Source organism: Phyllobates terribilis, unplaced genomic scaffold (genome assembly GCF_046119375.1).
Source record: "Phyllobates terribilis strain yellow unplaced genomic scaffold, ASM4611937v1 Scaffold_414__1_contigs__length_1644244, whole genome shotgun sequence".
NCBI classification, from domain to species: domain Eukaryota; kingdom Metazoa; phylum Chordata; class Amphibia; order Anura; family Dendrobatidae; genus Phyllobates; species Phyllobates terribilis.
Window position 1 is genome coordinate 1620431 of NW_027363174.1, and position 23815 is coordinate 1644245.

A 23815-nucleotide genomic window follows, 5' to 3' on the forward strand; every position below is an offset into this window, starting at 1 on the left:
AAGGCGGGGGGTGGGGTGGAACGAGCAGCTGTCTACCCTTAACAGGAGGGCTCCTGATTACATACCTCTCCTGCTGCTGCTGCTGCTGGCTGTCCAGCAGCAGACTGAAGGTGGCTGCTGCTGTGCACAGGTATATAAAGGCTCAGAGCCTATTATGACACGCGCAGCCAGCGTTCCATTGCCACATTCCATCTACTGCAGGCAGGATACCTGGCTGGCTGAATGTCGCTGAGAAGCTCACAGAGACCGCCATAAGCAACAGTTTAACAGAATGCCACAGACTAATCAACCAAACTTTTTGGGTTGGGTTCTCTTTTATAGTCTGCAGGCATTAAATGAAAGAAGTCAGTGTTCCAGCAGAAGGAGACAACGTTTCAGAAAAGGCATTGTAGCAAACCAAAAAAGAAATTTTAAGCGCAGCAGAGTAACCAGCGCACATACCTGTTAGCTCAGGTGAGTTTAAAAGGCTGCTGTTGATAACAAGGGCATTTGCTAAATAGATGGTGTGTGTGCAACAATATACTGAAAGGTCAATTATATTGTGCAGCTTATCTCACCACCTGTAGTTATTTAGGTGAAAGCTCCAAAATGCTTGCCTACTATGTCTGTTTATCCAAAAGGAAGTAAAAAGGGAGAGCTAGAAAGATAGCATTGCATCACATTACATGGCAATGCAATGCACAGTTGCTGAAGTTGAACCAAAATGAGCTTGTAATCTGGCTTCTGCAACTTTGAACATGAAAAATCCAATGAGGAGAAGAAAAGCAAAGCCAAAGAGTCCATCCCAAAATCCGACAAACAAGCAAAATGAACAAAAAACATTGAATTCAATTCTTTCTGATTTTAGAAACTGCATTAAAGAAGGGGTGCACCGGTCCTGGAGATACTGCAATACCAGGTCAATGCGTGGAGTGGACAGAGCAAGCTCTTTTTCCATCTCCCTGTTCTAAAAATCCATTTAATATATGGTCCCCAGATAGGGGACGTATCAGATATTAAACTGATAAGAACAGATACTACACTTGATCTTAGCCAAAAGGCCGAGAAGCGATAACCAGAATTGGTTTCAAACTACGGAGCCACCCAAGGATCCTGAAAAGTCCATTTGTGGAGATGAGCTCCTGGACTCCCGTTAAGAAGACATGTTGTCAACCTCTAGATCCCTTACATGCCTGCACTTTTCGGCTTGCTGCTGCTGCAATCCACGCGTTTTAGATCTGCATAACTCCACCTCTTTAAACACAGCACCTTCACCCCCTGCTGTTCCCACCCGCCTCAACACCGTTGGAAGGGAGGAGAACCAATTAAGGCGGGGGGTGGGGTGGAACGAGCAGCTGTCTACCCTTAGCAGGAGGGCTCCTGATTACATACCTCTCCTGCTGCTGCTGCTGCTGGCTGTCCAGCAGCAGACTGAAGGTGGCTGCTGCTGTGCACAGGTATATAAAGGCTCAGAGCCTATTATGACACGCGCAGCCAGCGTTCCATTGCCACATTCCATCTACTGCAGGCAGGATACCTGGCTGGCTGAATGTCGCTGAGAAGCTCACAGAGACCGCCATAAGCAACAGTTTAACAGAATGCCACAGACTAATCAACCAAACTTTTTGGGTTGGGTTCTCTTTTATAGTCTGCAGGCATTAAATGAAAGAAGTCAGTGTTCCAGCAGAAGGAGACAACGTTTCAGAAAAGGCATTGTAGCAAACCAAAAAAGAAATTTTAAGCGCAGCAGAGTAACCAGCGCACATACCTGTTAGCTCAGGTGAGTTTAAAAGGCTGCTGTTGATAACAAGGGCATTTGCTAAATAGATGGTGTGTGTGCAACAATATACTGAAAGGTCAATTATATTGTGCAGCTTATCTCACCACCTGTAGTTATTTAGGTGAAAGCTCCAAAATGCTTGCCTAATATGTCTGTTTATCCAAAAGGAAGTAAAAAGGGAGAGCTAGAAAGATAGCATTGCATCACATTACATGGCAATGCAATGCACAGTTGCTGAAGTTGAACCAAAATGAGCTTGTAATCTGGCTTCTGCAACTTTGAACATGAAAAATCCAATGAGGAGAAGAAAAGCAAAGCCAAAGAGTCCATCCCAAAATCCGACAAACAAGCAAAATGAACAAAAAACATTGAATTCAATTCTTTCTGATTTTAGAAACTGCATTAAAGAAGGGGTGCACCGGTCCTGGAGATACTGCAATACCAGGTCAATGCGTGGAGTGGACAGAGCAAGCTCTTTTTCCATCTCCCTGTTCTAAAAATCCATTTAATATATGGTCCCCAGATAGGGGACGTATCAGATATTAAAGTGATAAGAACAGATACTACACTTGATCTTAGCCAAAAGGCCGAGAAGCGATAACCAGAATTGGTTTCAAACTACGGAGCCACCCAAGGATCCTGAAAAGTCCATTTGTGGAGATGAGCTCCTGGACTCCCGTTAAGAAGACATGTTGTCAACCTCTAGATCCCTTACATGCCTGCACTTTTCGGCTTGCTGCTGCTGCAATCCACGCGTTTTAGATCTGCATAACTCCACCTCTTTAAACACAGCACCTTCACCCCCTGCTGTTCCCACCCGCCTCAACACCGTTGGAAGGGAGGAGAACCAATTAAGGCGGGGGGTGGGGTGGAACGAGCAGCTGTCTACCCTTAGCAGGAGGGCTCCTGATTACATACCTCTCCTGCTGCTGCTGCTGCTGGCTGTCCAGCAGCAGACTGAAGGTGGCTGCTGCTGTGCACAGGTATATAAAGGCTCAGAGCCTATTATGACACGCGCAGCCAGCGTTCCATTGCCACATTCCATCTACTGCAGGCAGGATACCTGGCTGGCTGAATGTCGCTGAGAAGCTCACAGAGACCGCCATAAGCAACAGTTTAACAGAATGCCACAGACTAATCAACCAAACTTTTTGGGTTGGGTTCTCTTTTATAGTCTGCAGGCATTAAATGAAAGAAGTCAGTGTTCCAGCAGAAGGAGACAACGTTTCAGAAAAGGCATTGTAGCAAACCAAAAAAGAAATTTTAAGCGCAGCAGAGTAACCAGCGCACATACCTGTTAGCTCAGGTGAGTTTAAAAGGCTGCTGTTGATAACAAGGGCATTTGCTAAATAGATGGTGTGTGTGCAACAATATACTGAAAGGTCAATTATATTGTGCAGCTTATCTCACCACCTGTAGTTATTTAGGTGAAAGCTCCAAAATGCTTGCCTAATATGTCTGTTTATCCAAAAGGAAGTAAAAAGGGAGAGCTAGAAAGATAGCATTGCATCACATTACATGGCAATGCAATGCACAGTTGCTGAAGTTGAACCAAAATGAGCTTGTAATCTGGCTTCTGCAACTTTGAACATGAAAAATCCAATGAGGAGAAGAAAAGCAAAGCCAAAGAGTCCATCCCAAAATCCGACAAACAAGCAAAATGAACAAAAAACATTGAATTCAATTCTTTCTGATTTTAGAAACTGCATTAAAGAAGGGGTGCACCGGTCCTGGAGATACTGCAATACCAGGTCAATGCGTGGAGTGGACAGAGCAAGCTCTTTTTCCATCTCCCTGTTCTAAAAATCCATTTAATATATGGTCCCCAGATAGGGGACGTATCAGATATTAAACTGATAAGAACAGATACTACACTTGATCTTAGCCAAAAGGCCGAGAAGCGATAACCAGAATTGGTTTCAAACTACGGAGCCACCCAAGGATCCTGAAAAGTCCATTTGTGGAGATGAGCTCCTGGACTCCCGTTAAGAAGACATGTTGTCAACCTCTAGATCCCTTACATGCCTGCACTTTTCGGCTTGCTGCTGCTGCAATCCACGCGTTTTAGATCTGCATAACTCCACCTCTTTAAACACAGCACCTTCACCCCCTGCTGTTCCCACCCGCCTCAACACCGTTGGAAGGGAGGAGAACCAATTAAGGCGGGGGGTGGGGTGGAACGAGCAGCTGTCTACCCTTAGCAGGAGGGCTCCTGATTACATACCTCTCCTGCTGCTGCTGCTGCTGGCTGTCCAGCAGCAGACTGAAGGTGGCTGCTGCTGTGCACAGGTATATAAAGGCTCAGAGCCTATTATGACACGCGCAGCCAGCGTTCCATTGCCACATTCCATCTACTGCAGGCAGGATACCTGGCTGGCTGAATGTCGCTGAGAAGCTCACAGAGACCGCCATAAGCAACAGTTTAACAGAATGCCACAGACTAATCAACCAAACTTTTTGGGTTGGGTTCTCTTTTATAGTCTGCAGGCATTAAATGAAAGAAGTCAGTGTTCCAGCAGAAGGAGACAACGTTTCAGAAAAGGCATTGTAGCAAACCAAAAAAGAAATTTTAAGCGCAGCAGAGTAACCAGCGCACATACCTGTTAGCTCAGGTGAGTTTAAAAGGCTGCTGTTGATAACAAGGGCATTTGCTAAATAGATGGTGTGTGTGCAACAATATACTGAAAGGTCAATTATATTGTGCAGCTTATCTCACCACCTGTAGTTATTTAGGTAAAAGCTCCAAAATGCTTGCCTAATATGTCTGTTTATCCAAAAGGAAGTAAAAAGGGAGAGCTAGAAAGATAGCATTGCATCACATTACATGGCAATGCAATGCACAGTTGCTGAAGTTGAACCAAAATGAGCTTGTAATCTGGCTTCTGCAACTTTGAACATGAAAAATCCAATGAGGAGAAGAAAAGCAAAGCCAAAGAGTCCATCCCAAAATCCGACAAACAAGCAAAATGAACAAAAAACATTGAATTCAATTCTTTCTGATTTTAGAAACTGCATTAAAGAAGGGGTGCACCGGTCCTGGAGATACTGCAATACCAGGTCAATGCGTGGAGTGGACAGAGCAAGCTCTTTTTCCATCTCCCTGTTCTAAAAATCCATTTAATATATGGTCCCCAGATAGGGGACGTATCAGATATTAAACTGATAAGAACAGATACTACACTTGATCTTAGCCAAAAGGCCGAGAAGCGATAACCAGAATTGGTTTCAAACTACGGAGCCACCCAAGGATCCTGAAAAGTCCATTTGTGGAGATGAGCTCCTGGACTCCCGTTAAGAAGACATGTTGTCAACCTCTAGATCCCTTACATGCCTGCACTTTTCGGCTTGCTGCTGCTGCAATCCACGCGTTTTAGATCTGCATAACTCCACCTCTTTAAACACAGCACCTTCACCCCCTGCTGTTCCCACCCGCCTCAACACCGTTGGAAGGGAGGAGAACAAATTAAGGCGGGGGGTGGGGTGGAACGAGCAGCTGTCTACCCTTAGCAGGAGGGCTCCTGATTACATACCTCTCCTGCTGCTGCTGCTGCTGGCTGTCCAGCAGCAGACTGAAGGTGGCTGCTGCTGTGCACAGGTATATAAAGGCTCAGAGCCTATTATGACACGCGCAGCCAGCGTTCCATTGCCACATTCCATCTACTGCAGGCAGGATACCTGGCTGGCTGAATGTCGCTGAGAAGCTGACAGAGACCGCCATAAGCAACAGTTTAACAGAATGCCACAGACTAATCAACCAAACTTTTTGGGTTGGGTTCTCTTTTATAGTCTGCAGGCATTAAATGAAAGAAGTCAGTGTTCCAGCAGAAGGAGACAACGTTTCAGAAAAGGCATTGTAGCAAACCAAAAAAGAAATTTTAAGCGCAGCAGAGTAACCAGCGCACATACCTGTTAGCTCAGGTGAGTTTAAAAGGCTGCTGTTGATAACAAGGGCATTTGCTAAATAGATGGTGTGTGTGCAACAATATACTGAAAGGTCAATTATATTGTGCAGCTTATCTCACCACCTGTAGTTATTTAGGTGAAAGCTCCAAAATGCTTGCCTAATATGTCTGTTTATCCAAAAGGAAGTAAAAAGGGAGAGCTAGAAAGATAGCATTGCATCACATTACATGGCAATGCAATGCACAGTTGCTGAAGTTGAACCAAAATGAGCTTGCAATCTGGCTTCTGCAACTTTGAACATGAAAAATCCAATGAGGAGAAGAAAAGCAAAGCCAAAGAGTCCATCCCAAAATCCGACAAACAAGCAAAATGAACAAAAAACATTGAATTCAATTCTTTCTGATTTTAGAAACTGCATTAAAGAAGGGGTGCACCGGTCCTGGAGATACTGCAATACCAGGTCAATGCGTGGAGTGGACAGAGCAAGCTCTTTTTCCATCTCCCTGTTCTAAAAATCCATTTAATATATGGTCCCCAGATAGGGGACGTATCAGATATTAAACTGATAAGAACAGATACTACACTTGATCTTAGCCAAAAGGCCGAGAAGCGATAACCAGAATTGGTTTCAAACTACGGAGCCACCCAAGGATCCTGAAAAGTCCATTTGTGGAGATGAGCTCCTGGACTCCCGTTAAGAAGACATGTTGTCAACCTCTAGATCCCTTACATGCCTGCACTTTTCGGCTTGCTGCTGCTGCAATCCACGCGTTTTAGATCTGCATAACTCCACCTCTTTAAACACAGCACCTTCACCCCCTGCTGTTCCCACCCGCCTCAACACCGTTGGAAGGGAGGAGAACCAATTAAGGCGGGGGGTGGGGTGGAACGAGCAGCTGTCTACCCTTAGCAGGAGGGCTCCTGATTACATACCTCTCCTGCTGCTGCTGCTGCTGGCTGTCCAGCAGCAGACTGAAGGTGGCTGCTGCTGTGCACAGGTATATAAAGGCTCAGAGCCTATTATGACACGCGCAGCCAGCGTTCCATTGCCACATTCCATCTACTGCAGGCAGGATACCTGGCTGGCTGAATGTCGCTGAGAAGCTCACAGAGACCGCCATAAGCAACAGTTTAACAGAATGCCACAGACTAATCAACCAAACTTTTTGGGTTGGGTTCTCTTTTATAGTCTGCAGGCATTAAATGAAAGAAGTCAGTGTTCCAGCAGAAGGAGACAACGTTTCAGAAAAGGCATTGTAGCAAACCAAAAAAGAAATTTTAAGCGCAGCAGAGTAACCAGCTCACATACCTGTTAGCTCAGGTGAGTTTAAAAGGCTGCTGTTGATAACAAGGGCATTTGCTAAATAGATGGTGTGTGTGCAACAATATACTGAAAGGTCAATTATATTGTGCAGCTTATCTCACCACCTGTAGTTATTTAGGTGAAAGCTCCAAAATGCTTGCCTAATATGTCTGTTTATCCAAAAGGAAGTAAAAAGGGAGAGCTAGAAAGATAGCATTGCATCACATTACATGGCAATGCAATGCACAGTTGCTGAAGTTGAACCAAAATGAGCTTGTAATCTGGCTTCTGCAACTTTGAACATGAAAAATCCAATGAGGAGAAGAAAAGCAAAGCCAAAGAGTCCATCCCAAAATCCGACAAACAAGCAAAATGAACAAAAAACATTGAATTCAATTCTTTCTGATTTTAGAAACTGCATTAAAGAAGGGGTGCACCGGTCCTGGAGATACTGCAATACCAGGTCAATGCGTGGAGTGGACAGAGCAAGCTCTTTTTCCATCTCCCTGTTCTAAAAATCCATTTAATATATGGTCCCCAGATAGGGGACGTATCAGATATTAAACTGATAAGAACAGATTTTTTTTTTTTTTTTTTTTTTTATCGAAAGCCCGAATTCGTGTACAAAACCCGAGTGCGCTTAAAAAAGTGACAAGTGCCACAAAAAAAGTGCACTAGGATGCTGGTCTTCGTGAAACCCTCTCCAAAAGGAGAAGGGTCCCCCAAACCATTCCCCGTCCCTCCGAGCCAAAAGGCCACAGCGAGGAACAGGGACAAAAAGCCACCTCCAGCCGAAGCCAGAGGCGACCCAATCTTACCCCCAGCACCTGCCCGAGTTCTCACCCGAGCAAGGCACTGGGAGCCAAAGACTGTGCTCCCCTCCCGGAAGAGGGGAGCCAACAACGCTCTCCTCCCGAAAGAGGAGAGCCAGGGGGGTTCAGGGGGGAGCGGAACCTGATGGCCACACACTCCCCCCCTAGACCTGCCAAGAGAGGAACCCGTAAGGGAACCGCATCCCGACAAAATCCTAGTAGGACGTGACACACGTGAATAAGTGGACACACAGTGACAAAGAAATTAAATAAATAGTGAAGGTTTCACAGTATAATACTGCCCGGACCTTCGACCGGGAATTGAAAAATTCCCCATCCTAAGGCCAGAAGGCCCGGAATAAGGGTGTGTGCGAAGAAAGAAAATTTGAAGTGCTTGTGCAAATGTGCCATAAACTCAAGTGGGGTTCCCAATCCCAGTGAGTTAAGGCACCCCAGGGTCACCACTCCTGGGGCACTTCACACTTCGGGCTTTCGATCTTCCCCGGCCCAATGGCGTCGATCCTGGGGGGCCATGCTTTCCACCAGATGACTATATTAGCCACCTGGCGTACTAACAAGCGCCTAAACCCCAGTGTGCATAATGTATCAATCTACTAGGGCGGCCAACATCCAAAACCGCCTTTTCGAAAGATACTACACTTGATCTTAGCCAAAAGGCCGAGAAGCGATAACCAGAATTGGTTTCAAACTACGGAGCCACCCAAGGATCCTGAAAAGTCCATTTGTGGAGATGAGCTCCTGGACTCCCGTTAAGAAGACATGTTGTCAACCTCTAGATCCCTTACATGCCTGCACTTTTCGGCTTGCTGCTGCTGCAATCCACGCGTTTTAGATCTGCATAACTCCACCTCTTTAAACACAGCACCTTCACCCCCTGCTGTTCCCACCCGCCTCAACACCGTTGGAAGGGAGGAGAACCAATTAAGGCGGGGGGTGGGGTGGAACGAGCAGCTGTCTACCCTTAGCAGGAGGGCTCCTGATTACATACCTCTCCTGCTGCTGCTGGCTGTCCAGCAGCAGACTGAAGGTGGCTGCTGCTGTGCACAGGTATATAAAGGCTCAGAGCCTATTATGACACGCGCAGCCAGCGTTCCATTGCCACATTCCATCTACTGCAGGCAGGATACCTGGCTGGCTGAATGTCGCTGAGAAGCTGACAGAGACCGCCATAAGCAACAGTTTAACAGAATGCCACAGACTAATCAACCAAACTTTTTGGGTTGGGTTCTCTTTTATAGTCTGCAGGCATTAAATGAAAGAAGTCAGTGTTCCAGCAGAAGGAGACAACGTTTCAGAAAAGGCATTGTAGCAAACCAAAAAAGAAATTTTAAGCGCAGCAGAGTAACCAGCGCACATACCTGTTAGCTCAGGTGAGTTTAAAAGGCTGCTGTTGATAACAAGGGCATTTGCTAAATAGATGGTGTGTGTGCAACAATATACTGAAAGGTCAATTATATTGTGCAGCTTATCTCACCACCTGTAGTTATTTAGGTGAAAGCTCCAAAATGCTTGCCTAATATGTCTGTTTATCCAAAAGGAAGTAAAAAGGGAGAGCTAGAAAGATAGCATTGCATCACATTACATGGCAATGCAATGCACAGTTGCTGAAGTTGAACCAAAATGAGCTTGTAATCTGGCTTCTGCAACTTTGAACATGAAAAATCCAATGAGGAGAAGAAAAGCAAAGCCAAAGAGTCCATCCCAAAATCCGACAAACAAGCAAAATGAACAAAAAACATTGAATTCAATTCTTTCTGATTTTAGAAACTGCATTAAAGAAGGGGTGCACCGGTCCTGGAGATACTGCAATACCAGGTCAATGCATGGAGTGGACAGAGCAAGCTCTTTTTCCATCTCCCTGTTCTAAAAATCCATTTAATATATGGTCCCCAGATAGGGGACGTATCAGATATTAAACTGATAAGAACAGATACTACACTTGATCTTAGCCAAAAGGCCGAGAAGCGATAACCAGAATTGGTTTCAAACTACGGAGCCACCCAAGGATCCTGAAAAGTCCATTTGTGGAGATGAGCTCCTGGACTCCCGTTAAGAAGACATGTTGTCAACCTCTAGATCCCTTACATGCCTGCACTTTTCGGCTTGCTGCTGCTGCAATCCACGCGTTTTAGATCTGCATAACTCCACCTCTTTAAACACAGCACCTTCACCCCCTGCTGTTCCCACCCGCCTCAACACCGTTGGAAGGGAGGAGAACAAATTAAGGCGGGGGGTGGGGTGGAACGAGCAGCTGTCTACCCTTAGCAGGAGGGCTCCTGATTACATACCTCTCCTGCTGCTGCTGCTGCTGGCTGTCCAGCAGCAGACTGAAGGTGGCTGCTGCTGTGCACAGGTATATAAAGGCTCAGAGCCTATTATGACACGCGCAGCCAGCATTCCATTGCCACATTCCATCTACTGCAGGCAGGATACCTGGCTGGCTGAATGTCGCTGAGAAGCTGACAGAGACCGCCATAAGCAACAGTTTAACAGAATGCCACAGACTAATCAACCAAACTTTTTGGGTTGGGTTCTCTTTTATAGTCTGCAGGCATTAAATGAAAGAAGTCAGTGTTCCAGCAGAAGGAGACAACGTTTCAGAAAAGGCATTGTAGCAAACCAAAAAAGAAATTTTAAGCGCAGCAGAGTAACCAGCGCACATACCTGTTAGCTCAGGTGAGTTTAAAAGGCTGCTGTTGATAACAAGGGCATTTGCTAAATAGATGGTGTGTGTGCAACAATATACTGAAAGGTCAATTATATTGTGCAGCTTATCTCACCACCTGTAGTTATTTAGGTGAAAGCTCCAAAATGCTTGCCTAATATGTCTGTTTATCCAAAAGGAAGTAAAAAGGGAGAGCTAGAAAGATAGCATTGCATCACATTACATGGCAATGCAATGCACAGTTGCTGAAGTTGAACCAAAATGAGCTTGTCATCTGGCTTCTGCAACTTTGAACATGAAAAATCCAATGAGGAGAAGAAAAGCAAAGCCAAAGAGTCCATCCCAAAATCCGACAAACAAGCAAAATGAACAAAAAACATTGAATTCAATTCTTTCTGATTTTAGAAACTGCATTAAAGAAGGGGTGCACCGGTCCTGGAGATACTGCAATACCAGGTCAATGCGTGGAGTGGACAGAGCAAGCTCTTTTTCCATCTCCCTGTTCTAAAAATCCATTTAATATATGGTCCCCAGATAGGGGACGTATCAGATATTAAACTGATAAGAACAGATACTACACTTGATCTTAGCCAAAAGGCCGAGAAGCGATAACCAGAATTGGTTTCAAACTACGGAGCCACCCAAGGATCCTGAAAAGTCCATTTGTGGAGATGAGCTCCTGGACTCCCGTTAAGAAGACATGTTGTCAACCTCTAGATCCCTTACATGCCTGCACTTTTCGGCTTGCTGCTGCTGCAATCCACGCGTTTTAGATCTGCATAACTCCACCTCTTTAAACACAGCACCTTCACCCCCTGCTGTTCCCACCCGCCTCAACACCGTTGGAAGGGAGGAGAACAAATTAAGGCGGGGGGTGGGGTGGAACGAGCAGCTGTCTACCCTTAGCAGGAGGGCTCCTGATTACATACCTCTCCTGCTGCTGCTGGCTGTCCAGCAGCAGACTGAAGGTGGCTGCTGCTGTGCACAGGTATATAAAGGCTCAGAGCCTATTATGACACGCGCAGCCAGCGTTCCATTGCCACATTCCATCTACTGCAGGCAGGATACCTGGCTGGCTGAATGTCGCTGAGAAGCTCACAGAGACCGCCATAAGCAACAGTTTAACAGAATGCCACAGACTAATCAACCAAACTTTTTGGGTTGGGTTCTCTTTTATAGTCTGCAGGCATTAAATGAAAGAAGTCAGTGTTCCAGCAGAAGGAGACAACGTTTCAGAAAAGGCATTGTAGCAAACCAAAAAAGAAATTTTAAGCGCAGCAGAGTAACCAGCGCACATACCTGTTAGCTCAGGTGAGTTTAAAAGGCTGCTGTTGATAACAAGGGCATTTGCTAAATAGATGGTGTGTGTGCAACAATATACTGAAAGGTCAATTATATTGTGCAGCTTATCTCACCACCTGTAGTTATTTAGGTGAAAGCTCCAAAATGCTTGCCTAATATGTCTGTTTATCCAAAAGGAAGTAAAAAGGGAGAGCTAGAAAGATAGCATTGCATCACATTACATGGCAATGCAATGCACAGTTGCTGAAGTTGAACCAAAATGAGCTTGTAATCTGGCTTCTGCAACTTTGAACATGAAAAATCCAATGAGGAGAAGAAAAGCAAAGCCAAAGAGTCCATCCCAAAATCCGACAAACAAGCAAAATGAACAAAAAACATTGAATTCAATTCTTTCTGATTTTAGAAACTGCATTAAAGAAGGGGTGCACCGGTCCTGGAGATACTGCAATACCAGGTCAATGCATGGAGTGGACAGAGCAAGCTCTTTTTCCATCTCCCTGTTCTAAAAATCCATTTAATATATGGTCCCCAGATAGGGGACGTATCAGATATTAAACTGATAAGAACAGATACTACACTTGATCTTAGCCAAAAGGCCGAGAAGCGATAACCAGAATTGGTTTCAAACTACGGAGCCACCCAAGGATCCTGAAAAGTCCATTTGTGGAGATGAGCTCCTGGACTCCCGTTAAGAAGACATGTTGTCAACCTCTAGATCCCTTACATGCCTGCACTTTTCGGCTTGCTGCTGCTGCAATCCACGCGTTTTAGATCTGCATAACTCCACCTCTTTAAACACAGCACCTTCACCCCCTGCTGTTCCCACCCGCCTCAACACCGTTGGAAGGGAGGAGAACAAATTAAGGCGGGGGGTGGGGTGGAACGAGCAGCTGTCTACCCTTAGCAGGAGGGCTCCTGATTACATACCTCTCCTGCTGCTGCTGCTGCTGGCTGTCCAGCAGCAGACTGAAGGTGGCTGCTGCTGTGCACAGGTATATAAAGGCTCAGAGCCTATTATGACACGCGCAGCCAGCATTCCATTGCCACATTCCATCTACTGCAGGCAGGATACCTGGCTGGCTGAATGTCGCTGAGAAGCTGACAGAGACCGCCATAAGCAACAGTTTAACAGAATGCCACAGACTAATCAACCAAACTTTTTGGGTTGGGTTCTCTTTTATAGTCTGCAGGCATTAAATGAAAGAAGTCAGTGTTCCAGCAGAAGGAGACAACGTTTCAGAAAAGGCATTGTAGCAAACCAAAAAAGAAATTTTAAGCGCAGCAGAGTAACCAGCGCACATACCTGTTAGCTCAGGTGAGTTTAAAAGGCTGCTGTTGATAACAAGGGCATTTGCTAAATAGATGGTGTGTGTGCAACAATATACTGAAAGGTCAATTATATTGTGCAGCTTATCTCACCACCTGTAGTTATTTAGGTGAAAGCTCCAAAATGCTTGCCTAATATGTCTGTTTATCCAAAAGGAAGTAAAAAGGGAGAGCTAGAAAGATAGCATTGCATCACATTACATGGCAATGCAATGCACAGTTGCTGAAGTTGAACCAAAATGAGCTTGTAATCTGGCTTCTGCAACTTTGAACATGAAAAATCCAATGAGGAGAAGAAAAGCAAAGCCAAAGAGTCCATCCCAAAATCCGACAAACAAGCAAAATGAACAAAAAACATTGAATTCAATTCTTTCTGATTTTAGAAACTGCATTAAAGAAGGGGTGCACCGGTCCTGGAGATACTGCAATACCAGGTCAATGCGTGGAGTGGACAGAGCAAGCTCTTTTTCCATCTCCCTGTTCTAAAAATCCATTTAATATATGGTCCCCAGATAGGGGACGTATCAGATATTAAACTGATAAGAACAGATACTACACTTGATCTTAGCCAAAAGGCCGAGAAGCGATAACCAGAATTGGTTTCAAACTACGGAGCCACCCAAGGATCCTGAAAAGTCCATTTGTGGAGATGAGCTCCTGGACTCCCGTTAAGAAGACATGTTGTCAACCTCTAGATCCCTTACATGCCTGCACTTTTCGGCTTGCTGCTGCTGCAATCCACGCGTTTTAGATCTGCATAACTCCACCTCTTTAAACACAGCACCTTCACCCCCTGCTGTTCCCACCCGCCTCAACACCGTTGGAAGGGAGGAGAACCAATTAAGGCGGGGGGTGGGGTGGAACGAGCAGCTGTCTACCCTTAGCAGGAGGGCTCCTGATTACATACCTCTCCTGCTGCTGCTGCTGCTGGCTGTCCAGCAGCAGACTGAAGGTGGCTGCTGCTGTGCACAGGTATATAAAGGCTCAGAGCCTATTATGACACGCGCAGCCAGCGTTCCATTGCCACATTCCATCTACTGCAGGCAGGATACCTGGCTGGCTGAATGTCGCTGAGAAGCTCACAGAGACCGCCATAAGCAACAGTTTAACAGAATGCCACAGACTAATCAACCAAACTTTTTGGGTTGGGTTCTCTTTTATAGTCTGCAGGCATTAAATGAAAGAAGTCAGTGTTCCAGCAGAAGGAGACAACGTTTCAGAAAAGGCATTGTAGCAAACCAAAAAAGAAATTTTAAGCGCAGCAGAGTAACCAGCGCACATACCTGTTAGCTCAGGTGAGTTTAAAAGGCTGCTGTTGATAACAAGGGCATTTGCTAAATAGATGGTGTGTGTGCAACAATATACTGAAAGGTCAATTATATTGTGCAGCTTATCTCACCACCTGTAGTTATTTAGGTGAAAGCTCCAAAATGCTTGCCTAATATGTCTGTTTATCCAAAAGGAAGTAAAAAGGGAGAGCTAGAAAGATAGCATTGCATCACATTACATGGCAATGCAATGCACAGTTGCTGAAGTTGAACCAAAATGAGCTTGTAATCTGGCTTCTGCAACTTTGAACATGAAAAATCCAATGAGGAGAAGAAAAGCAAAGCCAAAGAGTCCATCCCAAAATCCGACAAACAAGCAAAATGAACAAAAAACATTGAATTCAATTCTTTCTGATTTTAGAAACTGCATTAAAGAAGGGGTGCACCGGTCCTGGAGATACTGCAATACCAGGTCAATGCATGGAGTGGACAGAGCAAGCTCTTTTTCCATCTCCCTGTTCTAAAAATCCATTTAATATATGGTCCCCAGATAGGGGACGTATCAGATATTAAACTGATAAGAACAGATACTACACTTGATCTTAGCCAAAAGGCCGAGAAGCGATAACCAGAATTGGTTTCAAACTACGGAGCCACCCAAGGATCCTGAAAAGTCCATTTGTGGAGATGAGCTCCTGGACTCCCGTTAAGAAGACATGTTGTCAACCTCTAGATCCCTTACATGCCTGCACTTTTCGGCTTGCTGCTGCTGCAATCCACGCGTTTTAGATCTGCATAACTCCACCTCTTTAAACACAGCACCTTCACCCCCTGCTGTTCCCACCCGCCTCAACACCGTTGGAAGGGAGGAGAACAAATTAAGGCGGGGGGTGGGGTGGAACGAGCAGCTGTCTACCCTTAGCAGGAGGGCTCCTGATTACATACCTCTCCTGCTGCTGCTGGCTGTCCAGCAGCAGACTGAAGGTGGCTGCTGCTGTGCACAGGTATATAAAGGCTCAGAGCCTATTATGACACGCGCAGCCAGCGTTCCATTGCCACATTCCATCTACTGCAGGCAGGATACCTGGCTGGCTGAATGTCGCTGAGAAGCTCACAGAGACCGCCATAAGCAACAGTTTAACAGAATGCCACAGACTAATCAACCAAACTTTTTGGGTTGGGTTCTCTTTTATAGTCTGCAGGCATTAAATGAAAGAAGTCAGTGTTCCAGCAGAAGGAGACAACGTTTCAGAAAAGGCATTGTAGCAAACCAAAAAAGAAATTTTAAGCGCAGCAGAGTAACCAGCGCACATACCTGTTAGCTCAGGTGAGTTTAAAAGGCTGCTGTTGATAACAAGGGCATTTGCTAAATAGATGGTGTGTGTGCAACAATATACTGAAAGGTCAATTATATTGTGCAGCTTATCTCACCACCTGTAGTTATTTAGGTGAAAGCTCCAAAATGCTTGCCTAATATGTCTGTTTATCCAAAAGGAAGTAAAAAGGGAGAGCTAGAAAGATAGCATTGCATCACATTACATGGCAATGCAATGCACAGTTGCTGAAGTTGAACCAAAATGAGCTTGTAATCTGGCTTCTGCAACTTTGAACATGAAAAATCCAATGAGGAGAAGAAAAGCAAAGCCAAAGAGTCCATCCCAAAATCCGACAAACAAGCAAAATGAACAAAAAACATTGAATTCAATTCTTTCTGATTTTAGAAACTGCATTAAAGAAGGGGTGCACCGGTCCTGGAGATACTGCAATACCAGGTCAATGCATGGAGTGGACAGAGCAAGCTCTTTTTCCATCTCCCTGTTCTAAAAATCCATTTAATATATGGTCCCCAGATAGGGGACGTATCAGATATTAAACTGATAAGAACAGATACTACACTTGATCTTAGCCAAAAGGCCGAGAAGCGATAACCAGAATTGGTTTCAAACTACGGAGCCACCCAAGGATCCTGAAAAGTCCATTTGTGGAGATGAGCTCCTGGACTCCCGTTAAGAAGACATGTTGTCAACCTCTAGATCCCTTACATGCCTGCACTTTTCGGCTTGCTGCTGCTGCAATCCACGCGTTTTAGATCTGCATAACTCCACCTCTTTAAACACAGCACCTTCACCCCCTGCTGTTCCCACCCGCCTCAACACCGTTGGAAGGGAGGAGAACAAATTAAGGCGGGGGGTGGGGTGGAACGAGCAGCTGTCTACCCTTAGCAGGAGGGCTCCTGATTACATACCTCTCCTGCTGCTGCTGCTGCTGGCTGTCCAGCAGCAGACTGAAGGTGGCTGCTGCTGTGCACAGGTATATAAAGGCTCAGAGCCTATTATGACACGCGCAGCCAGCATTCCATTGCCACATTCCATCTACTGCAGGCAGGATACCTGGCTGGCTGAATGTCGCTGAGAAGCTGACAGAGACCGCCATAAGCAACAGTTTAACAGAATGCCACAGACTAATCAACCAAACTTTTTGGGTTGGGTTCTCTTTTATAGTCTGCAGGCATTAAATGAAAGAAGTCAGTGTTCCAGCAGAAGGAGACAACGTTTCAGAAAAGGCATTGTAGCAAACCAAAAAAGAAATTTTAAGCGCAGCAGAGTAACCAGCGCACATACCTGTTAGCTCAGGTGAGTTTAAAAGGCTGCTGTTGATAACAAGGGCATTTGCTAAATAGATGGTGTGTGTGCAACAATATACTGAAAGGTCAATTATATTGTGCAGCTTATCTCACCACCTGTAGTTATTTAGGTGAAAGCTCCAAAATGCTTGCCTAATATGTCTGTTTATCCAAAAGGAAGTAAAAAGGGAGAGCTAGAAAGATAGCATTGCATCACATTACATGGCAATGCAATGCACAGTTGCTGAAGTTGAACCAAAATGAGCTTGTAATCTGGCTTCTGCAACTTTGAACATGAAAAATCCAATGAGGAGAAGAAAAGCAAAGCCAAAGAGTCCATCCCAAAATCCGACAAACAAGCAAAATGAACAAAAAACATTGAATTCAATTCTTTCTGATTTTAGAAACTGCATTAAAGAAGGGGTGCACCGGTCCTGGAGATACTGCAATACCAGGTCAATGCGTGGAGTGGACAGAGCAAGCTCTTTTTCCATCTCCCTGTTCTAAAAATCCATTTAATATATGGTCCCCAGATAGGGGACGTATCAGATATTAAACTGATAAGAACAGATACTACACTTGATCTTAGCCAAAAGGCCGAGAAGCGATAACCAGAATTGGTTTCAAACTACGGAGCCACCCAAGGATCCTGAAAAGTCCATTTGTGGAGATGAGCTCCTGGACTCCCGTTAAGAAGACATGTTGTCAACCTCTAGATCCCTTACATGCCTGCACTTTTCGGCTTGCTGCTGCTGCAATCCACGCGTTTTAGATCTGCATAACTCCACCTCTTTAAACACAGCACCTTCACCCCCTGCTGTTCCCACCCGCCTCAACACCGTTGGAAGGGAGGAGAACCAATTAAGGCGGGGGGTGGGGTGGAACGAGCAGCTGTCTACCCTTAGCAGGAGGGCTCCTGATTACATACCTCTCCTGCTGCTGCTGCTGCTGGCTGTCCAGCAGCAGACTGAAGGTGGCTGCTGCTGTGCACAGGTATATAAAGGCTCAGAGCCTATTATGACACGCGCAGCCAGCGTTCCATTGCCACATTCCATCTACTGCAGGCAGGATACCTGGCTGGCTGAATGTCGCTGAGAAGCTCACAGAGACCGCCATAAGCAACAGTTTAACAGAATGCCACAGACTAATCAACCAAACTTTTTGGGTTGGGTTCTCTTTTATAGTCTGCAGGCATTAAATGAAAGAAGTCAGTGTTCCAGCAGAAGGAGACAACGTTTCAGAAAAGGCATTGTAGCAAACCAAAAAAGAAATTTTAAGCGCAGCAGAGTAACCAGCGCACATACCTGTTAGCTCAGGTGAGTTTAAAAGGCTGCTGTTGATAACAAGGGCATTTGCTAAATAGATGGTGTGTGTGCAACAATATACTGAAAGGTCAATTATATTGTGCAGCTTATCTCACCACCTGTAGTTATTTAGGTGAAAGCTCCAAAATGCTTGCCTAATATGTCTGTTTATCCAAAAGGAAGTAAAAAGGGAGAGCTAGAAAGATAGCATTGCATCACATTACATGGCAATGCAATGCACAGTTGCTGAAGTTGAACCAAAATGAGCTTGTAATCTGGCTTCTGCAACTTTGAACATGAAAAATCCAATGAGGAGAAGAAAAGCAAAGCCAAAGAGTCCATCCCAAAATCCGACAAACAAGCAAAATGAACAAAAAACATTGAATTCAATTCTTTCTGATTTTAGAAACTGCATTAAAGAAGGGGTGCACCGGTCCTGGAGATACTGCAATACCAGGTCAATGCATGGAGTGGACAGAGCAAGCTCTTTTTCTATCTCCCTGTTCTAAAAATCCATTTAATATATGGTCCCCAGATAGGGGACGTATCAGATATTAAACTGATAAGAACAGATACTACACTTGATCTTAGCCAAAAGGCCGAGAAGCGATAACCAGAATTGGTTTCAAACTACGGAGCCACCCAAGGATCCTGAAAAGTCCATTTGTGGAGATGAGCTCCTGGACTCCCGTTAAGAAGACATGTTGTCAACCTCTAGATCCCTTACATGCCTGCACTTTTCGGCTTGCTGCTGCTGCAATCCACGCGTTTTAGATCTGCATAACTCCACCTCTTTAAACACAGCACCTTCACCCCCTGCTGTTCCCACCCGCCTCAACACCGTTGGAAGGGAGGAGAACAAATTAAGGCGGGGGGTGGGGTGGAACGAGCAGCTGTCTACCCTTAGCAGGAGGGCTCCTGATTACATACCTCTCCTGCTGCTGCTGCTGCTGGCTGTCCAGCAGCAGACTGAAGGTGGCTGCTGCTGTGCACAGGTATATAAAGGCTCAGAGCCTATTATGACACGCGCAGCCAGCATTCCATTGCCACATTCCATCTACTGCAGGCAGGATACCTGGCTGGCTGAATGTCGCTGAGAAGCTGACAGAGACCGCCATAAGCAACAGTTTAACAGAATGCCACAGACTAATCAACCAAACTTTTTGGGTTGGGTTCTCTTTTATAGTCTGCAGGCATTAAATGAAAGAAGTCAGTGTTCCAGCAGAAGGAGACAACGTTTCAGAAAAGGCATTGTAGCAAACCAAAAAAGAAATTTTAAGCGCAGCAGAGTAACCAGCGCACATACCTGTTAGCTCAGGTGAGTTTAAAAGGCTGCTGTTGATAACAAGGGCATTTGCTAAATAGATGGTGTGTGTGCAACAATATACTGAAAGGTCAATTATATTGTGCAGCTTATCTCACCACCTGTAGTTATTTAGGTGAAAGCTCCAAAATGCTTGCCTAATATGTCTGTTTATCCAAAAGGAAGTAAAAAGGGAGAGCTAGAAAGATAGCATTGCATCACATTACATGGCAATGCAATGCACAGTTGCTGAAGTTGAACCAAAATGAGCTTGTAATCTGGCTTCTGCAACTTTGAACATGAAAAATCCAATGAGGAGAAGAAAAGCAAAGCCAAAGAGTCCATCCCAAAATCCGACAAACAAGCAAAATGAACAAAAAACATTGAATTCAATTCTTTCTGATTTTAGAAACTGCATTAAAGAAGGGGTGCACCGGTCCTGGAGATACTGCAATACCAGGTCAATGCGTGGAGTGGACAGAGCAAGCTCTTTTTCCATCTCCCTGTTCTAAAAATCCATTTAATATATGGTCCCCAGATAGGGGACGTATCAGATATTAAACTGATAAGAACAGATACTACACTTGATCTTAGCCAAAAGGCCGAGAAGCGATAACCAGAATTGGTTTCAAACTACGGAGCCACCCAAGGATCCTGAAAAGTCCATTTGTGGAGATGAGCTCCTGGACTCCCGTTAAGAAGACATGTTGTCAACCTCTAGATCCCTTACATGCCTGCACTTTTCGGCTTGCTGCTGCTGCAATCCACGCGTTTTAGATCTGCATAACTCCACCTCTTTAAACACAGCACCTTCACCCCCTGCTGTTCCCACCCGCCTCAACACCGTTGGAAGGGAGGAGAACCAATTAAGGCGGGGGGTGGGGTGGAACGAGCAGCTGTCTACCCTTAGCAGGAGGGCTCCTGATTACATACCTCTCCTGCTGCTGCTGCTGCTGGCTGTCCAGCAGCAGACTGAAGGTGGCTGCTGCTGTGCACAGGTATATAAAGGCTCAGAGCCTATTATGACACGCGCAGCCAGCGTTCCATTGCCACATTCCATCTACTGCAGGCAGGATACCTGGCTGGCTGAATGTCGCTGAGAAGCTCACAGAGACCGCCATAAGCAACAGTTTAACAGAATGCCACAGACTAATCAACCAAACTTTTTGGGTTGGGTTCTCTTTTATAGTCTGCAGGCATTAAATGAAAGAAGTCAGTGTTCCAGCAGAAGGAGACAACGTTTCAGAAAAGGCATTGTAGCAAACCAAAAAAGAAATTTTAAGCGCAGCAGAGTAACCAGCGCACATACCTGTTAGCTCAGGTGAGTTTAAAAGGCTGCTGTTGATAACAAGGGCATTTGCTAAATAGATGGTGTGTGTGCAACAATATACTGAAAGGTCAATTATATTGTGCAGCTTATCTCACCACCTGTAGTTATTTAGGTGAAAGCTCCAAAATGCTTGCCTAATATGTCTGTTTATCCAAAAGGAAGTAAAAAGGGAGAGCTAGAAAGATAGCATTGCATCACATTACATGGCAATGCAATGCACAGTTGCTGAAGTTGAACCAAAATGAGCTTGTAATCTGGCTTCTGCAACTTTGAACATGAAAAATCCAATGAGGAGAAGAAAAGCAAAGCCAAAGAGTCCATCCCAAAATCCGACAAACAAGCAAAATGAACAAAAAACATTGAATTCAATTCTTTCTGATTTTAGAAACTGCATTAAAGAAGGGGTGCACCGGTCCTGGAGATACTGCAATACCAGGTCAATGCATGGAGTGGACAGAGCAAGCTCTTTTTCCATCTCCCTGTTCTAAAAATCCATTTAATATATGGTCCCCAGATAGGGGACGTATCAGATATTAAACTGATAAGAACAGATACTACACTTGATCTTAGCCAAAAGGCCGAGAAGCGATAACCAGAATTGGTTTCAAACTACGGAGCCACCCAAGGATCCTGAAAAGTCCATTTGTGGAGATGAGCTCCTGGACTCCCGTTAAGAAGACATGTTGTCAACCTCTAGATCCCTTACATGCCTGCACTTTTCGGCTTGCTGCTGCTGCAATCCACGCGTTTTAGATCTGCATAACTCCACCTCTTTAAACACAGCACCTTCACCCCCTGCTGTTCCCACCCGCCTCAACACCGTTGGAAGGGAGGAGAACAAATTAAGGCGGGGGGTGGGGTGGAACGAGCAGCTGTCTACCCTTAGCAGGAGGGCTCCTGATTACATACCTCTCCTGCTGCTGCTGGCTGTCCAGCAGCAGACTGAAGGTGGCTGCTGCTGTGCACAGGTATATAAAGGCTCAGAGCCTATTATGACACGCGCAGCCAGCGTTCCATTGCCACATTCCATCTACTGCAGGCAGGATACCTGGCTGGCTGAATGTCGCTGAGAAGCTCACAGAGACCGCCATAAGCAACAGTTTAACAGAATGCCACAGACTAATCAACCAAACTTTTTGGGTTGGGTTCTCTTTTATAGTCTGCAGGCATTAAATGAAAGAAGTCAGTGTTCCAGCAGAAGGAGACAACGTTTCAGAAAAGGCATTGTAGCAAACCAAAAAAGAAATTTTAAGCGCAGCAGAGTAACCAGCGCACATACCTGTTAGCTCAGGTGAGTTTAAAAGGCTGCTGTTGATAACAAGGGCATTTGCTAAATAGATGGTGTGTGTGCAACAATATACTGAAAGGTCAATTATATTGTGCAGCTTATCTCACCACCTGTAGTTATTTAGGTGAAAGCTCCAAAATGCTTGCCTAATATGTCTGTTTATCCAAAAGGAAGTAAAAAGGGAGAGCTAGAAAGATAGCATTGCATCACATTACATGGCAATGCAATGCACAGTTGCTGAAGTTGAACCAAAATGAGCTTGTAATCTGGCTTCTGCAACTTTGAACATGAAAAATCCAATGAGGAGAAGAAAAGCAAAGCCAAAGAGTCCATCCCAAAATCCGACAAACAAGCAAAATGAACAAAAAACATTGAATTCAATTCTTTCTGATTTTAGAAACTGCATTAAAGAAGGGGTGCACCGGTCCTGGAGATACTGCAATACCAGGTCAATGCATGGAGTGGACAGAGCAAGCTCTTTTTCCATCTCCCTGTTCTAAAAATCCATTTAATATATGGTCCCCAGATAGGGGACGTATCAGATATTAAACTGATAAGAACAGATACTACACTTGATCTTAGCCAAAAGGCCGAGAAGCGATAACCAGAATTGGTTTCAAACTACGGAGCCACCCAAGGATCCTGAAAAGTCCATTTGTGGAGATGAGCTCCTGGACTCCCGTTAAGAAGACATGTTGTCAACCTCTAGATCCCTTACATGCCTGCACTTTTCGGCTTGCTGCTGCTGCAATCCACGCGTTTTAGATCTGCATAACTCCACCTCTTTAAACACAGCACCTTCACCCCCTGCTGTTCCCACCCGCCTCAACACCGTTGGAAGGGAGGAGAACAAATTAAGGCGGGGGGTGGGGTGGAACGAGCAGCTGTCTACCCTTAGCAGGAGGGCTCCTGATTACATACCTCTCCTGCTGCTGCTGCTGCTGGCTGTCCAGCAGCAGACTGAAGGTGGCTGCTGCTGTGCACAGGTATATAAAGGCTCAGAGCCTATTATGACACGCGCAGCCAGCATTCCATTGCCACATTCCATCTACTGCAGGCAGGATACCTGGCTGGCTGAATGTCGCTGAGAAGCTGACAGAGACCGCCATAAGCAACAGTTTAACAGAATGCCACAGACTAATCAACCAAACTTTTTGGGTTGGGTTCTCTTTTATAGTCTGCAGGCATTAAATGAAAGAAGTCAGTGTTCCAGCAGAAGGAGACAACGTTTCAGAAAAGGCATTGTAGCAAACCAAAAAAGAAATTTTAAGCGCAGCAGAGTAACCAGCGCACATACCTGTTAGCTCAGGTGAGTTTAAAAGGCTGCTGTTGATAACAAGGGCATTTGCTAAATAGATGGTGTGTGTGCAACAATATACTGAAAGGTCAATTATATTGTGCAGCTTATCTCACCACCTGTAGTTATTTAGGTGAAAGCTCCAAAATGCTTGCCTAATATGTCTGTTTATCCAAAAGGAAGTAAAAAGGGAGAGCTAGAAAGATAGCATTGCATCACATTACATGGCAATGCAATGCACAGTTGCTGAAGTTGAACCAAAATGAGCTTGTAATCTGGCTTCTGCAACTTTGAACATGAAAAATCCAATG

At 45.1% G+C, this 23815-nt stretch overlaps 17 non-coding genes and 1 pseudogene across 17 annotated transcripts; all 18 read right to left on the bottom strand.

Moving 5' to 3' along the window:
* Positions 1–861: 861 nt before the first annotated feature.
* LOC141225961 (U2 spliceosomal RNA) lies at positions 862–1052 on the bottom strand. The gene has a single exon (XR_012293192.1). It is a non-coding gene; the product is annotated as a U2 spliceosomal RNA (small nuclear RNA).
* A 1115-nt stretch (positions 1053–2167) lies between these two features.
* Positions 2168–2358, bottom strand: LOC141226214 (U2 spliceosomal RNA). The gene has a single exon (XR_012293438.1). It is a non-coding gene; the product is annotated as a U2 spliceosomal RNA (small nuclear RNA).
* A 1115-nt stretch (positions 2359–3473) lies between these two features.
* LOC141225962 (U2 spliceosomal RNA) lies at positions 3474–3664 on the bottom strand. The gene has a single exon (XR_012293193.1). It is a non-coding gene; the product is annotated as a U2 spliceosomal RNA (small nuclear RNA).
* Positions 3665–4779: 1115 nt separating this feature from the next.
* Positions 4780–4970, bottom strand: LOC141225963 (U2 spliceosomal RNA). The gene has a single exon (XR_012293194.1). It is a non-coding gene; the product is annotated as a U2 spliceosomal RNA (small nuclear RNA).
* A 1115-nt stretch (positions 4971–6085) lies between these two features.
* LOC141225965 (U2 spliceosomal RNA) lies at positions 6086–6276 on the bottom strand. The gene has a single exon (XR_012293196.1). It is a non-coding gene; the product is annotated as a U2 spliceosomal RNA (small nuclear RNA).
* Positions 6277–7391: 1115 nt separating this feature from the next.
* On the bottom strand, positions 7392–7581 carry LOC141226315 (U2 spliceosomal RNA). The gene has a single exon (XR_012293519.1). It is a non-coding gene; the product is annotated as a U2 spliceosomal RNA (small nuclear RNA).
* Positions 7582–8375: 794 nt separating this feature from the next.
* LOC141226390 (U2 spliceosomal RNA) lies at positions 8376–8467 on the bottom strand (annotated as a pseudogene).
* Positions 8468–9576: 1109 nt separating this feature from the next.
* LOC141226005 (U2 spliceosomal RNA) lies at positions 9577–9767 on the bottom strand. The gene has a single exon (XR_012293235.1). It is a non-coding gene; the product is annotated as a U2 spliceosomal RNA (small nuclear RNA).
* A 1115-nt stretch (positions 9768–10882) lies between these two features.
* LOC141225966 (U2 spliceosomal RNA) lies at positions 10883–11073 on the bottom strand. The gene has a single exon (XR_012293197.1). It is a non-coding gene; the product is annotated as a U2 spliceosomal RNA (small nuclear RNA).
* A 1109-nt stretch (positions 11074–12182) lies between these two features.
* On the bottom strand, positions 12183–12373 carry LOC141226006 (U2 spliceosomal RNA). The gene has a single exon (XR_012293236.1). It is a non-coding gene; the product is annotated as a U2 spliceosomal RNA (small nuclear RNA).
* Positions 12374–13488: 1115 nt separating this feature from the next.
* LOC141225967 (U2 spliceosomal RNA) lies at positions 13489–13679 on the bottom strand. The gene has a single exon (XR_012293198.1). It is a non-coding gene; the product is annotated as a U2 spliceosomal RNA (small nuclear RNA).
* A 1115-nt stretch (positions 13680–14794) lies between these two features.
* Positions 14795–14985, bottom strand: LOC141226007 (U2 spliceosomal RNA). Its single transcript, XR_012293237.1, has one exon. It is a non-coding gene; the product is annotated as a U2 spliceosomal RNA (small nuclear RNA).
* A 1109-nt stretch (positions 14986–16094) lies between these two features.
* LOC141226008 (U2 spliceosomal RNA) lies at positions 16095–16285 on the bottom strand. Its single transcript, XR_012293238.1, has one exon. It is a non-coding gene; the product is annotated as a U2 spliceosomal RNA (small nuclear RNA).
* A 1115-nt stretch (positions 16286–17400) lies between these two features.
* On the bottom strand, positions 17401–17591 carry LOC141225968 (U2 spliceosomal RNA). Its single transcript, XR_012293199.1, has one exon. It is a non-coding gene; the product is annotated as a U2 spliceosomal RNA (small nuclear RNA).
* Positions 17592–18706: 1115 nt separating this feature from the next.
* Positions 18707–18897, bottom strand: LOC141226095 (U2 spliceosomal RNA). The gene has a single exon (XR_012293323.1). It is a non-coding gene; the product is annotated as a U2 spliceosomal RNA (small nuclear RNA).
* A 1115-nt stretch (positions 18898–20012) lies between these two features.
* LOC141225969 (U2 spliceosomal RNA) lies at positions 20013–20203 on the bottom strand. Its single transcript, XR_012293200.1, has one exon. It is a non-coding gene; the product is annotated as a U2 spliceosomal RNA (small nuclear RNA).
* A 1115-nt stretch (positions 20204–21318) lies between these two features.
* Positions 21319–21509, bottom strand: LOC141226009 (U2 spliceosomal RNA). Its single transcript, XR_012293239.1, has one exon. It is a non-coding gene; the product is annotated as a U2 spliceosomal RNA (small nuclear RNA).
* Positions 21510–22618: 1109 nt separating this feature from the next.
* On the bottom strand, positions 22619–22809 carry LOC141226011 (U2 spliceosomal RNA). Its single transcript, XR_012293241.1, has one exon. It is a non-coding gene; the product is annotated as a U2 spliceosomal RNA (small nuclear RNA).
* Positions 22810–23815: the final 1006 nt, after the last annotated feature.